At 43.8% G+C, this 16227-nt stretch overlaps 1 long non-coding RNA gene across 1 annotated transcript; it reads right to left on the bottom strand.

Annotated features, from left to right (window-relative positions):
- Window positions 1–4167: 4167 nt before the first annotated feature.
- On the bottom strand, window positions 4168–6846 carry LOC134869155 (uncharacterized). Its single transcript, XR_010166388.1, has 3 exons — window positions 6576–6846; window positions 5768–5875; window positions 4168–4631 (listed from the first exon to the last, which is right to left on the bottom strand). It is a non-coding gene; the product is annotated as an uncharacterized LOC134869155 (long non-coding RNA).
- Window positions 6847–16227: the final 9381 nt, after the last annotated feature.

Genomic DNA, 16227 nt, shown 5'->3' with positions numbered 1-16227 from the left:
CACACACACACACACACACACACACACACACACACACACACGCACACGCACAAAGACGGGCATTGATGAGAACTGCATGTGACCGTGTGACTAACCAATCACGTGCATGACATAATGACCACCTCACGTCTTGTTGTCATGCTCTACGCGGCGTCCTGTATTCGCTCAGAGTCAGGAGTCACAAACTTTTGTCTGAAATTTTAACCACCTGATCTTCTCCTCTAAATGTCCTGTTGACTGGTTAATGTCACCTTCATGTCACTCCTGCAGGAGCTGCATTACAAAAGAGGAGCAAAAACAAATACTAATTTCACTCTTTCTTGATAAACAAAATAACCCGGCTATTATTCTTAATTACTGGGATGCAAAATGTAACTTATAGATAACTTCAAGGGGCTCTGTTCTGCTCACTTTAAGGTTCATATTAGTGACATGTCTCCATGCTTTAATGTTCAGAAAGCGCTTTATTTTTCTCATGCTGCCTGTGCTGCAGACCTCAGCCCAGTGTGCAAAAACACTAATATTTGGTGAGTTGATATTGGATTATTTTGGTTGAATATTAAAAACACATTTACAAAAGTGGCAGGGTGAATAATTCAGGTGGCTAAACTGATAACTGCTATTATAAATACCTTGTGCATATACACACTCATTTTGCCCAAAAAAGGTAGTGAAGTGGTTTTTCCTTTCTGCAAGAATCCTTAATCCCTAATTGGATATCACAGCAATTATATCGCCTTGTTGAAAACGCTTTATTCCGAGTGCACAGTGTTCATTTTTCACATGTTGTATTTATTTCCCTCACTTTTCAAGACGTTATTGTTTCAGAGTTCAGTTTCTAGCAGCAAAAAGCTTCATATATATTGTGAATATCAATGACGTGCAGTTTAGACCTGCTATAGACTGAAGAACACAACAAGTGACATCAAAACGAACGTCATCGTGTGCGTGATAATGATTTATATGAATGTTTCTCTGCTGCCACAGAATTAAGACGGGTTCTCTGGGTAATTGGAGTGATTTACGAGATCTCTCTCACACTAACGTCACATGTTTTGGCAGCAACACGTTTCACTGACGAGCGAATCTCAATACATACGCCTGCGGGCTGCTGCGTGTGTGGCTCACACACTGGTTGTGTGTTTGATTGATAAGATGTGTCTGAATTGGCTGTTGGCTGTTACTGATTTGGTGAAATGGGATTAAAATTTCAAGCATTTTTATTGTTTTATGTTTATTTTGCAAGCGTTTCAGTCCCGGAATATAAATCGTTTAGGAGTTGTTTGGATATGTGACTGGGTTGGAATTTCTCTGCAGGGTTTGGAAGTTTATTGGACAGATTGTGAGCTTTTCTATATGTACAGATACAATATTACCATATCATAGATCATGTTTACCAAAACCAATGGAGGGAAGTTGGTGCTATTGGCTTCAAATGTGGACATTTATTAAATATTCTGGCTTAGAAATCAGATCTTATTGTCACAAAAGAGCTCCTTTCCTCTAAAGAGATCTTCAGAATGCTATAACACAATAATAAAACTCATAGAAGGAGTTTTGTGCATGAGTTGTGTGCATGATATAAGCGTTGTCTTTAGTATAAATAAACACAACAGTAAAGATAATGTGTGAAATGGGAAAAACCAAAGTTGAAATCGTCTTTTTTTGGTGCAGTTTGAGAAAAACTGATCTACAGGCGATCATGAAACTGCAAGTTCAGAGAAATATATTAGATTTGGATTTATTGTCATTTAGTTTATTGGAACTTGGTTAGGCTGTGTGTGTGAAAAAGTACTTAAAGTGTTGGGTTTAATTTTCTGGAAGATTCAAAGTGAAGCCACAAACAAATTAGTCAGAGAAAAATATGAAGGATGGGAACAAAGATCCACAGAGTCCTCAGTGTCTGTCAGAGTCATGAGACCATGTGAGTTAACCTCATTAATGTAACACAGACAGATGGAGAGAGACACACACACACACACACACACACAGCTCTGTATCAGGGGTTAAACATGCCCGTGGGTCTGGTGTGTGTTTTCAGATCACATGGCGGCTCCTTCATGTTGCTGTCACCCACAGTCGCTCACTGTCTTGCAGTTTAATAAAGCATTTGAGCGTGACGACTCGGGTCCACAACGAGGTCTTCTCCAAACATGAGTTCTTCTAAATCACGGCGGAAAGTCTTTCTCTTTAATGCTGCTTTTCCAGAGGTCATTTATGTTTTATGCTTGCACTTTTGGGCCAATTATTCAGTGTTATTGCCAATTCAAAGCACTTTGAGTTGCCCGAATGTCGGAAATGTGCTATAAATAAACTACCTTTAACTTTAACGGGTCCCCACAAAGATGACCCTGCAAAGCCACCGTCCCCACAAAGGTATTCATGCAGGACCAAGCCCCGTACAGCAGCTTCCACTCTCGTGTCACTCAGTGGCATCACTGGGCCGAAAAATACTTTCTCCCATTGACTTACACTGGGAAAGAGACGTCTGTAAATCTTTAGCTGAATAAACGCCCCAGTAGGAACACTTTTTAAGCCCCTTATTTAAATCATTAGGGTGAAAAAGTTGTAAAATGTGCAATTTGTTTTGCTTCAGGAGATGGGAGGCGGGGTCTTAAGAAAAAGTCAAATGGGCATTTTCTATTGGCCCAGCTGGTTCAGGTACTCTTCAGTCGCTCCATTTTTGGCTACTGAGTAACTCTTATATTAATGAACAGGGTCTTGCCTCCTTTGTTGAATCCAGTTCTTTTTAAACATCCATGTGTAGAACGCCGCAGACCCCACAAGAACTTCCAAGCGGTAGTGCGCAACGGTCCCCATAAAGACTGTCCTGCAGAACACCACAGTACCCGCATAAAAGGCGCTTTAGTGCGCCAAGGTCCCCATAAAGATGGTTTTGTAAAGTGCCAAGGTCCCCATAAAGACAGTCCTCTAGAACACCAGGGTCCCAACAAACACAGTCCTGCAGAACAACAGCGCCCCATAAAGACAGTCCTCCAGAACACCAGCGCCCCATAAAGACAGTCCTCCAGAACACTGCGGTCCTGCAAGAAAAGGCCCTGCAGGAAACCCCTGTCCCCACAAAGACGGCCCTGTGTGAACCTCTCTCGTGTCCTGCTGCTCGGAGGTGTTTCCCTCTCATAACAACTACAGGGAGGTAGAACTGCTGCCTGGTAACGGCATCACCAAGCAAGGTCGCCGCGATCAGAGGTTTCTCAGACGCTGCTCAATAATTCATGCGTGTTATCGGAGAGGAACAACAACACATCTGCACCGAGCTAATATTTATGTCCGCCCAGCAACAAGAACCCCAGGACCGAAAACAAACGATCGGCTGCTGCAGATAAAACTCTGTGTTTCTACTGAGTCATCCCTCATGTTCTGTTTTACAGTCCAGTCACTTCTTCTGCTTTTTTTTTGTTCCTCTACTCCTGCAGGAAGCCGGTCAGACGGAGAACATGTGTGTGTTTTATTCACAGAGGATTATGGGAAGTTAGAGCTGACTCAGCTGATATCAGAGTTTCCACACACAGAGAAAATCAGAAATACTGGGCTGTCTTCACAATTTTTCCGTTTGCAAAGAGAAGTGTGTAGGCAGGCAGCAATGGTCTACTCATGCCTAGTCTGCCACATTAAAGGCCTAGACATGCAAATGAAGCAAGCGCAGCACTACTAAAAGCATTGATGCAAACAGTTTCTCCTCATGATGATGTTTTGCAAACGTCAGCCACCATAAAACCTTCCAAGACATTTTTTTGAATGTTATAACTTGCATTTCACAATCTCACACACTTTGAAGTAATGTTGTGTTTCTGATTTGTTCATTTTACCCAAAATAAGGTTGATTAATTACGTTTTGGTACAATGTAGTCAACAACAAGGCAACAGAAACACATTATATGTAAGGTCATGTAATTGCTACTTCAACAACTAGAGAATACTACAACTACTATAAATACTAGTACCACTACAATGACTACTACTATTAAATACACTGCTGCTGCCGTCTGTGTCTGACTCACTGAGGTGTCATCAGAGACACAACAATACCACTATTCAAAAAACAAGAACGTATGATTAGAAAATAATCTGATTCAAAGAGATTAAATCACCCGAGTTCACAGTTTGATGTTTATCTGCATCAACTGAAACAAACAGTCCGTGTGTGTGTGTGTTTGTGGGCGAGGGATGAGTCATCGAGGAGAAAGCCCTGAGACGGTGATATCATCAGCAACATCTGGAACCAGAGGAGAAAGTGTCTGTTCGTGTGTGTGTGTGTGTGTGTGTGTGTGTGTGTGTGTGTGTTGACATGACGTGTGTCTCAGTGTGTCATGAGACGTCTGTCTGGATTTGAACAGCACATACAGGACTGTCAAATACATTTTAGAACAGTTCAATACATGCGGGTATATTTAGCTAATTCTTTTTTATTTTTCTGTCTTTTAACTCATTTTTATTTCGTTTTTTTCACAAAATGATGTGTTTGTATTTTTTTTGTATAATCTGAATATTTTGATGTTGATATTTGCATCGTCTCTGAAGCTGCAGCGCAGCTCTCCTGAGGAAGTGTTTGGGGTCGTTGTAACTCATCCGCTACGTCACACGCCTCAGGCTGACTCTGGCAGCAGATTCTGGTGTTTTGTGTACAGAAGAAAAAGCAAGAACAGCAACATAAGTATTCATCTGAAATGTTTCCATGACCTATACTGCAACAGTCTTTCCCCTTCAGTCAAGTCTTGGCCCCTCCTGTTGCAAAACCTGGTTATTTTTTACCATATCCACATGTGCAAAGTGTCAGAGAGGAGAGGAGGGAAACACTGCAGCCATTCCATCAAGGTTTTCCTAGAAACCCCATAGCAGAACCAGGTACACACCTTGATCACACACACACACACACACACACACACACACACACACACACACACACACACACACACACGCTGTGCTGAATGCCTGGGCTTTGTCCCTCCATCAGTCGGCCCACCCAGTAACCAGTACTCTGTCTGCACACTTCTAGGAACTCAACCTGAACTCTGACTCCTTAGGTGTGTGATTGTGTGTGTGTGTGTGTGTGTGTGTGTGTGTGTGTGTGTGTGTGTGTGTGTGTGTGTGTGTGTGTGTGTGTGTGTGTGTGTGTGTGTGTGTGTGTGTGTATGTGTGTGTGTGTTTGTTTTAGCTAAGATTGTGGCCCATATTTCTCAGGAAGCCTCTCCTCTTCCCTCTCTTTCTCTTACCTCCTCCTGCAGACTCATTATATATGCAGAAACGCATTTTCACGTTGAAGTCATTTAATATTTACTGGGATCCCCCAGCAGTGTGTTGCAGGAGTGTGTGTTTGATTACCAGTGTGTTAGTGTTTATGCTGGAAAGTGTGCCTGGGGGACATTAGCGTCAGCAGCTGGTCTTGGTTTTAGGGAGGGAGAGGGTATAGCTGGGTTTCAGTCACGTGATTATGATGACGCGCGAAGGTGTCGCGATTTGAGATGGAGGGCAGGAAGTAAACATGGAGAATACGTCCATGGAGGAAACCGTTGCAGAGAGTCCGTATTGTACGGATTTAGATCCAGTTTCAAGACAAAGATACAAGCAATTAATTAACAAATCTGTTGGACCTGTCCCATATCTCCTGAAGATGAGTGAGTTTTCGACAGAACCTAAAGATTTGCCGACAATCGAGGCTGTTGATATCACAAAGTATCTGGTCCTTCAGACATCCTACTACACCAACCTGCAGATGAAAGTCTATAAAAGTCTGGAGGCATATCACCTTTTGTCAGCGGGTGGGTCCACAGCCTCGGTACCAAACGGCTCCACGATGATTATCGTTTGGTCTTCGCCAGGGTGAGTGTTTGTTGGAAGACATCCGCCATGACGTCTGTCAGTTCGTGCGTGGCAACAGGACATGTATGGAGACAGGGACAGTGTTGGATGAAGGGAGGAGGGGACAACCAAGAACATCTGAGGAAAACATCCATTGTGTAAGACGAGCCTTTGATCGTTCTCTCTCATCCATCCGCACTACTGCGATTGTACGCGTACGTGCTTGAAAACCGAATTCGAGGTTTGCATAGATTTTCTGACGATCACATTTGTAATATTTAATAATAATGCTGGTTACACATCTTAGTACAATAATTGACCTTGATCATTTAATGTCCCATTCCCACTGATGCCCTCTGATTGTGGGTTGTCAGCTGGCTGCTTCGGTTCGGAGCTCTCGGCTGTCTGCTTCAGATCCGGGCTCATATCCGGGCTCTCAGCAGTCAGTTGGAGATCCAACCTAGCCTCAGCACATTCCGACTGTCTCTGTTGGTGTTCCTTGAGCTTCATCCTCTGCTGTCGTTGAAGAGATGCCTCTGATTTGGACTTAGTTTTTTGGTAACCGAGTTTGACCGTCGTAGCCCAGTCTACCGACTCAACGTCACTCAAAGCGCTAGGGCAGCCTAAACAGTCCCAATGAAGTCCCTATTAGACTACCGGTACCTTAATGATCATTACTAAGTAACAGAGCATTTGACGACAACCAAATGCTATATAAACACAGCCACAAAAACCAAGTAAGCTAGCTAACATACCTCTGACGAAGTGGTCGCTGCAGACACGGCGTTAGCAGGCTCTGCTCCTCCCGACCGCAGACGCAGGTTTAAAATCCACTTTTTACGGCGTAGTTCTGAGAGCTGTTTACATGTCTCACCTTTGGCAACGACAATCTTTGGTACTCTATAAAACACCTTTTCCTTTTCTCGGTTAGAACGATTGGAGCCGCCGTAAACTACACAAAACATTAGCATTTTTTCGGACGGCAGATCCTCAGAAGCTACTTCACTTCCTGCCCTCCATCTGAATTTCGCGCTCTCGCGATGCAGCAGGGTGACGTCACGTGAAACCAACCTATTTCAGGTTGTGTTTGGGGTAGTTTTAGGATGAGCACCTGTGCTAAACCAGGTCACAGTATCCTGACAGCAAACAAGCAGACTCTAGCTTTCTGGGTTCTCCCTTTCCTGTAGTGTGCAGCACAGGCAGTACGAGGAAAGTAAAGGACTCTTTAAAGTAGAGACACTACATACTGATATACACCTGAACATCAGCAGGAGAGGACTCTTTAAAGTAGAGACACTACATACTGATATACACCTGAACATCAGCAGGAGAGGACTCTTTAAAGTAGAGACTCTACATACTGATATACACCTGAACATCAGCAGGAGAGGACTCTTTAAAGTAGAGACACTACATACTGATATACACCTGAACATCAGCAGGAGAGGACTCTTTAAAGTAGAGACACTACATACTGATATACACCTGAACATCAGCAGGAGAGGACTCTTTAAAGTAGAGACACTACATACTGATATACACCTGAACATCAGCAGGAGAGGACTCTTTAAAGTAGAGACTCTACATACTGATATACACCTGAACATCAGCAGGAGAGGACTCTTTAAAGTAGAGACTCTACATACTGATATACACCTGAACATCAGCAGGAGAGGACTCTTTAAAGTAGAGACTCTACATACTGATATACACCTGAACATCAGCAGGAGAGGACTCTTTAAAGTAGAGACTCTACATACTGATATACACCTGAACATCAGCAGGAGAGGACTCTTTAAAGTAGAGACACTACATACTGATATACACCTGAACATCAGCAGGAGAGGACTCTTTAAAGTAGAGACACTACATACTGATATACACCTGAACATCAGCAGGAGAGGACTCTTTAAAGTAGAGACACTACATACTGATATACACCTGAACATCAGCAGGAGAGGACTCTTTAAAGTAGAGACAAGCGTCATTTCTCTATGATTCTTTACTTATTAAGGTCTTCTTGCCTGCATGATTCCTGAGTGTGTGTGTGTGTGTGTGTGTGTGTGTGTGTGTGTGTGTGTGTGTGTGTGTGTGTGTGTGTGTGTGTGTGTGTGTGTGCGTGTGCGTGTGTGTGTGTGTCATTCTTCCCAGACACTCTGCTGGTTGAATACAGTTCACAGTTAGTTTACTGTAACTGGATATTATTTCCTCTCACTATTATAAAAGAGGTTCAATCACACACACACACACACACACACACACACACACACACACACACACACACACACACACACACACACACACACACACACACACACACACACACACAGAGGCTGATGTTAGAGTAAAGCCAGTTTCAGCAATTAATCCTCTCAACTTCCCAAAAAAAAGTGACATCCTGAAGAGGAGATTCAAGCTTCCAGGAACAAAGTATTTGAACAATTCAACACTGAAAGATTTAACGGTAGGACGAAGCTTCCCAACCTCCAGCCGACCATACAACAATAAGCTGTGTGCTGTCCAAACACACTGAATTACTGTTGAGCAACATTGTTCTCTTAACATCTCCAGACACACACACACACACACACACACACACACACACACACACACACACACACACACACACACACACACACACACACACACACACACACACACACACACACACAGACACACACACACAGATGCACACAAAAACACACACAGACACACACACACACACACACACACACACACACACACACACACACACACACACACACACACACACACACTCGCTTTCTTTGTTTGATATGTGATCTTCATCGGTGCACCAACTGGATGTTTTAATGGGATAATCTAAACTTTATAATCTGAGTTTCCTAAAGTGTCTTAATGAAGAGTCAGACGACATTTACTGACACCATGTGAAGTGAACGGACATGCACGTGCGCTCTCTTCTTCACCCTACACACACTTATTGTGCAAAGATTTTGCAACAGGTGTTTCCTGTTTAACTTCATTATCCTGGAGCTGGGGTGGAGTCCACTTGACTCAGCTGATTGCAATGACATACACACACACACACACACACACACACACACACACACACACACACACACACACACACACACACACACCTCTGATAATAAGGCTGTTCCTGCAGGATCTAATCAATAGCTGATAGCAGAACGGCCTGATGGGAAAAAACGAGCAACGTTTTTGATAAAAACAGTTTCAGAAAACAGGATAACATAATCCTATCAGAGGTGGAAAGAGCCTTGACTCAAAAGTGATAGAGCGTGTGCGGCAAGCGTGCGTGCAGCCTGTTGCAGTAGCTCTGCTAGATTAGTACTATTTTAAATGTTGAGCTTTCTTAATTGATCTTACTTTTTCTGTTCATAACTTACACACTGCCTGACCAAAAAAAAGGTCACTCTAATATCCGTTGGACCACCTTTAGCTTTGATTGCGGCACACATTCGCTGTGGTATCGTTTCCACGTGCTTCTGCAACGTCTCAACATTTACTTCTGTCTTGCATTCATTTTTCTCCAAGATCTTGTATTGATGACGGGAGATTCAGACCACTGCGCAAAGTCTCCTCCAGCACATCCCAAAGATTCTCAATCTGGACTCTGTGGGGGCCAATCCATGTGTGAAATGATGTCTCATGCTCCCTGAACCACTCTCTCACAATCTGAGCCCGATGGGTCCTGTCCTCTTGGAACATGCCCGCTCCATCAGGGAAGAAGAAATCCACTGATGGAATAACCTGGTCCTTCAGTTTATTCAGGGAGTCAGCTGACCTCATTCTTTGGGCACATTGCTGAACCCAGACCAGACCAACTGCCGCAACCCCAGATCATAGACCTGCCCCCCACAGGCTGGGGACCTGTCTTTTGGCCGGGCAGTGTATATGTGACAGTTTCTTTCGCTGGTAAGTTGCTGCTATTGTGCTCCAAACTTTCATGGATGACTTGTTTACACCAGGGAGAAGCTAATTGTGCTAAAGCTAGCTAGCATGACTGAAATCTGGAGAGGGGCAAAAAACATCACATTGCATATTGCCAGGATGATTCTTATGTTTGCTTTCATTCCTAAAATATTTTCTTTAGCACAAATTTCCTTCTGCATGCAGCTTCAACTCAACTAAATCGGTCAGATTTCTACCAAAGATAAACTGACACTATTAATGCTGCATCGTGTGTGCTATATTCAGCTCAGTGTGTGTGTGTGTGTGTGTGTGTGTGTGTGTGTGTGTGTGTGTGTGTGTGTTTATAGAGTCGGTGGTTGGAGAGGATAATGTTGGCGCCAGAATTGAGCGTCCTGCTCTCTGGAGGAAACCGAGGCTGGAGTTTTCCTCGAAGGTAATTTGGGTGTTTAACTCCCCCACAACACACACTTTCACACACTCTCTCACACACACACACACACACACACACACACACACACACACACACACACACACACACACACACACACACACACACACAGTCAGCTGTGTGTGTGCCAGCTGACTTGCTGTAACAGGAAACACGTGATGACAGGTCGCTCCTTCTGCAGAAGAAGAAAAGCCTCATTCAGCGTCACGTGAGACTCGTTTCAAACGCTTCAGTTTGACTTTAAAAACCAAAATACATGCAGTTTTTGCATTTTTCCACCGGCACTTTTTACAGAGTATACTTCCCAATCTTGAATGCACCTGATGCCCAGTATCAAAGAAACATGGCGCTGTTCAAAGCGGACAGCGAACGGGTGGAGATTAAACGCAAGCTCAGATTCCTGCTGGACACAGAGACTAAGGGTTGCATTATGACAGAGCTACACTTCACTTCTGCACAATCCACTGGGTTGTTGAATAATGCATTCACAAACAATATATGGGTTAAAACGATTTCCTTTATTTCCCTCAGATTAAATAAGAATGACAGTAAGTTTTCATCTAGAGGAATTTTAGAAGAAACAACTGAAAACTGGTCAGCAAGCAGCGCCATAAATAATAAATAAACCCTGAGCAGTGTGTGTGTGTGTGTGTGTGTGTGTGTGTGTGTGTGTGTGTGTGTGTGTGTGTGTGTGTGTGTGTGTGTGTGTGTGTGTGTGTGTGTGTGTGTGTGTGTGTGTGTGTGTGTGTGTGTGTGTGTGTGTGTGTGTGGTTTAGTTCTTGTCACCTTGGTTTCTCAGCTCTACTGCGTGTAAAAACGTTCTTGAGTAACCCTCTCACATATACTGTTCTCGGTTCCAGCCTAGCAGTTCGTTGGTTGCAAATCGGAACCAGTTATTCGGCACCACTGCAGTGGAAGAACTGGTTCCCAATCTGGACGACCTGACCGCCCTGCAATCGCTTCAGGTAAGAAAAGGGTTCTCTCTGTGAGGCTCATGGGTAATGTGGTGCAAGTTGCTGTGCTAAAATAAAACTTGTTCATCTGGTTTTTATTGATAAGTGGATTTACTACACTACAGTGCAGTGTTTCCACTTGTTGTTGATGTGGGGGAGTCACAGTGCGTCACCCTCAGCCCCACACAGCCCCGTCTGTTGACCCCCTGACATGCGAGCTGGGTGGTGCTTCCTCGCAGGGAAAAACCGCTGAATCTCTGACTGTTTCCCGCCGGACCCTGAACGCAGCACCGGCCTCTTCTCACAGTTTCCTGACCGATGACGTCCACTCGCAGCCCACTGAGGTCACTCCACCAACGACCCCTCCTGGTTAACGGGAACCCCCACCCCTTCCCCAGGGAGCGCTTGTTTTCCATTTCTGGCTGCTTTTGTTTTTTATTCCAGGCCGTTCTCTGACTCACTGCTGACATTAATCGTTTGGCTGAAATATGCTCCAACACCAAGCAAAAGCTCCTATTGTTTTCCAGGGAATCCCCCCCTCCCCTCCTCTACAAACACACACACACACACACACACACACACACACACACACACACACACACACACACACACACACACACACACACACACACACACACACACACACACTTCAATGTCGTGACTGCTGTCTTTGTTTTTCAGTGACTCTCTGCTCTCCATATAAGGAAAAACTGCTTCTGGCGAGTGTCAGTGTGGTGTGCTGATTAGTGCACACAATTTAACACACACACACACACACACACACACACACACACACACACACACACACACACACACACACACACACATATTGTAAAAGTAAGTGATGCATTGGGATGATTTGTATGTTATTTTGCAATAAACCACTCTGAATGAACCATCACTACAGGGTTCTATGCCCTACATTCAGTCTGTCAGGCAGGTTGTGTTGCAGGCTCACCTCATGCCTTCACTGTATAACTGGGCTCAAAGCCGGTGTGCATCAACGTGCAGTCTGGTGAAGGTCAAGTTTCATATGATATGTTATTTACTTGGTTGGAATAGGAATGGATTTGAACACATAGGAATGCAGAGTATAATAGCAAACGTGCCTTTCTCATAGACTTGATTTACTAATACAAATCAATTAAGATTTGATGGTGATATAGAGTGTAAGTCACCTTCAGGCGCATTTGATTTGGGATATTGAGCTTTTTATAAATAGAAGTAATTGAATAAATCATAACCGAAACTGGTTTTGCATGGCAGTAATGTTGTGTACTTAAAAAAGACACAGAAGCTTCTCTGAGGGAGAAAGGAAATCTGTCAGTGCACGATGATGCTGCTAAAGTGCACACACACACACACACACACACACACACACACACACACACACACACACACACACACACACACACACACGGATGTGCTCATATGCAGGTATCACATAGCACACAGTTGGTAGGGTTTTTTTGTTGTTGTTGCAAGATGAGATCATTTGCCTTAAAAATGTAGTCTGACATCAGCTGAGATAAACCGTATGATCGCATGTCACACACACACACACACACACACACACACACACACACACACACACACACACACACACACACACACACATCACACGCTCAGCCTGCAGTCAGCTGATGTGTTTCGGGAAGTGTCGAGCAGCTGTGGGAAACACAGGCAGAGGGAGGGTCGCTGCTCTCATGCGATTGGTGACTCAGCAGCTGATGACATCATGCCGACACAGGATTGGATGAGTCAAACGGTGTGCCGGGACTCAGCTGACCAATCAGAGGGGGAGGCTGATCACATGATGTCACTTTGAGCTGCAGTGTGCAACGATAACAAACTGATTTGTCATCGGCAGTGATACAATGATTTACACTGATTACATCAGTGAAAGTGAAAGAAGTAAGTCACACATTTAAAATGATTATGATTTAAAGGTTAGGAAAAACACAGAAAATAGATACTTACAGGAAGGAACTTTAAGGCACCTTTTACCAGTATGCATCAAATATACATGAATTAATGGATGTATGCTTTACACATGAATGCAAAACATGCCATAGCTCTTTCGTTTTCATAAATAATCTGTAGTATTTTTAATATTTGTTGGCAGTTTTTGTCTCTGCTATAGTTATGACTTCACACGTTTTGCAATACTTCTCATCTAAATGAATTTCTGTTATGCACCGATACACAAACACCTTCTATTGTAAACCTGTTTCTGAAATAAAGTGCATTAAAAGTAAAATATTTCCCTCTAAGATGCAGAAAAGTCACTGAAAAAAGGAAAGTAAAGAAATCGTACCTCAAAGTTTTATTAAGTTCAGTACTGCTGCTGACACTCACTTTTTAATAGCTGTCAATCAACACTATGTCCCGCCCCCCCCCCCCCCCTGTCATGTTTTGACAACAACCTGATGATATCACAGGTAAGCACGCGGTCGATTGGCTCGTTAAACTGTCTCTAACTCACCCTTAATGAGACTCAAATATATCAAAACTGAACTGTGACGACAGCGGCGGTAAGCAATACCAACCAACAGACAGCATCAGTGTGTGTGTGTGTGTGTGTGTGTGTGTGTGTGGTGCTGACTCAGTGCTGGCTGCAGGTGAGCTCCCGCTGTTTTGGGGAAACTTGTTTTGGGGTAACTTCCAGATAAACAACAAACAGATTTGAGTGTTTGTGGTGAACACAGGAGGTGAGGTGTGTGTGTGTAGGTGTGTGTCAGACGTCAGCAGGTTCACATGGAGGAATCAGAACCACGATGTGAACCTGAGGGAGTCGTGTTTCTGTTCGCTCAGCGACTATTGATCTCTACCTGCTGCTGTGACACGATAATCGATGCTAATGGACGCTAACAGCATCTGCGTGTTGTGACTCATCATCATTATGTAACGTGAGTCGTTATTGAAGCAGAACAACAGAGTCAGGCCTCGGATGATGCCATGTCAATATGTTCTTGTTTATGGAAAAACTACACGCCCAATTCTCAGGAAACTTTGTGGAAGTTCCTAGCATGAGCCAGATAATGAACCATTAGATTTTGGAGACGATCCGGTTCAAAGGTCAGATAAACTAGCTCTTGTTTCCCTTCCTTTAAAAATTCAGGATCTGTCCTTTGTGCTGCATTCATGTCGTGTTAAAATAATATGAAAAAGGAATTCCCCGCTTGGGAAATTCAAATGATTTCCTGGATGGACAGCATAATAACTCGGAAAGCCAGGAAGGATTTTAATATACGGGTCATCAAGTTCATGTCATATTATAGAGCTGGAACTTGGAGAAAAGTCACGCAAATGAATCACTTTACTAAGTTTGACCCACACTTCCTCCCTTAATTCCCGGGCAGATGTTTACCATGAATTGCATGACAGTGAAAAGGCAAAGAAGGTAGAGGAAGTAGAAGCTACAGGTGTGTTTGAGAATTATCTACCTGTGCAAGAAGTGATATCTGATAGAGATTGATGCTATAATTTGTGGATTAATGTAAAGTATTTGCACCTGATGTGAGTCTCTGTCCAGCGGCGAAGCAACCAGAGCACCGTGGTGAACAGGAACTCTGTGACCCGGGTCAGACGGTGGTGTGGTGCAGACTGGACAGAGGAGGAGGAGGAGGAGGAGGAGGAGGAGGAGGAGGAGGAGGAGGAGGAGACCTTCAGGAAACCCCGTCTGCAGTCCTGACCCGCTGACTGTCTGGGAAAGTCCTGCTGGATCTCAAACTGGAAGAAATTATAGTCCTGGAGATTATTTCTCTTTGGTCTAGACGGAAATATGTCTAAAACCGTTGGACCGGTTCAATAAAAGATGGTCTGTCTGTCATTCGAAGAGTAACACAATGGATCATAATGGCATCACTATGAAATACCCACGTTAGGATTGGCTAGCACGCCAACACATTGTACCTGATTCTGTGTTCATTTGTTGTATCTTTCAGCACCTTGTTTCGCAACCTTGCAAGAGAGGCCCTACAGACATAAAAAAAAGGAAAGGTAAACTAAGGTAACAACGGGGTGTCTCACACACACACACACACACACACACACACACACACACACACACACACACACACACACACACTGATGCTGTCAGGTGTTTGGTATCTGTTGACTGCCTCAGTATTGCAGCCGCTGTCGTCACAGTTCAGTTTTAATATCTTTCTGTGTCTGATATCGCGTCTCATTAGAGGTGATTCAGAGTCAGATAACGAGCCAATCGGCAGCGTGTCCACATGTGATGTCATCAGGTTGCTGTGACAAAGGCCTAATAGAAAAACAGTTAAGTAGTATGTAGTGAAAATTACTCTTAAAGGAACTGTGTTTAATAACCTCTGTGTGTTTGTATATATGGTGAACATGATTTCAACAACACTAGAAATGTAAAGTCTGTGTCTTAAGGGGATTTGTTTTTTGGCAGTGGGGGCAGGAGGGTACTCGACATGCATGCATACATGAAACCACTCCCCCTTGCATGCAAAATATAATCAGAGAGTGATTTTAAAAAGCATTGCAGGGAAGAATGTTTTGCAGATGTTGTGCATGCACACTGTATGTGCATCCAAAGCCTGTTTTTGTTACAGAAAGCCACGCTGTAATTAAAACAGCGCTGAGGTCTCTGAGCGTTCAAAGCGTTTTTATGATGTCTCTGTGTTTTCAGTCTCTGAGTTTAACAGATTTATTTCACATCTTATTTATGATGCAGAGTCACACTGTTTGTTCCCAGGCTCTCTCTCTCGCTCTCTCTCGCGCTCTCTCTCTCTCTCTCTCTCCTTCTCTTCCTTCGTTCTCACACTCCACCCCCCTCCCCCTCCCTGCAATGTGATACTGGGCACCCTGCCGGCTCTCCCACACACACACACACACACACACACACACACACACACACACACACACACACACACACACACACACACACACACACACACACACACACACACACACACACAGTGTAGGGTTTCTCTGCTGCAGCCTCATGTTTGTTGTGAGGATCAAACTGACACTGACTGCTGGGAAACTCATACACTCTTTACCTCGAGAACAGTTCAACACTAAATACAGGTCAAAAGAAGTAATCTGATT

This window comes from Eleginops maclovinus, chromosome 9 (genome assembly GCF_036324505.1).
Source record: "Eleginops maclovinus isolate JMC-PN-2008 ecotype Puerto Natales chromosome 9, JC_Emac_rtc_rv5, whole genome shotgun sequence".
Classification (NCBI taxonomy): Eukaryota; Metazoa; Chordata; class Actinopteri; order Perciformes; family Eleginopidae; genus Eleginops; species Eleginops maclovinus.
Note: the sequence above shows the minus strand (reverse complement) of the source record. Positions and strands in the feature narration are given on the sequence as shown.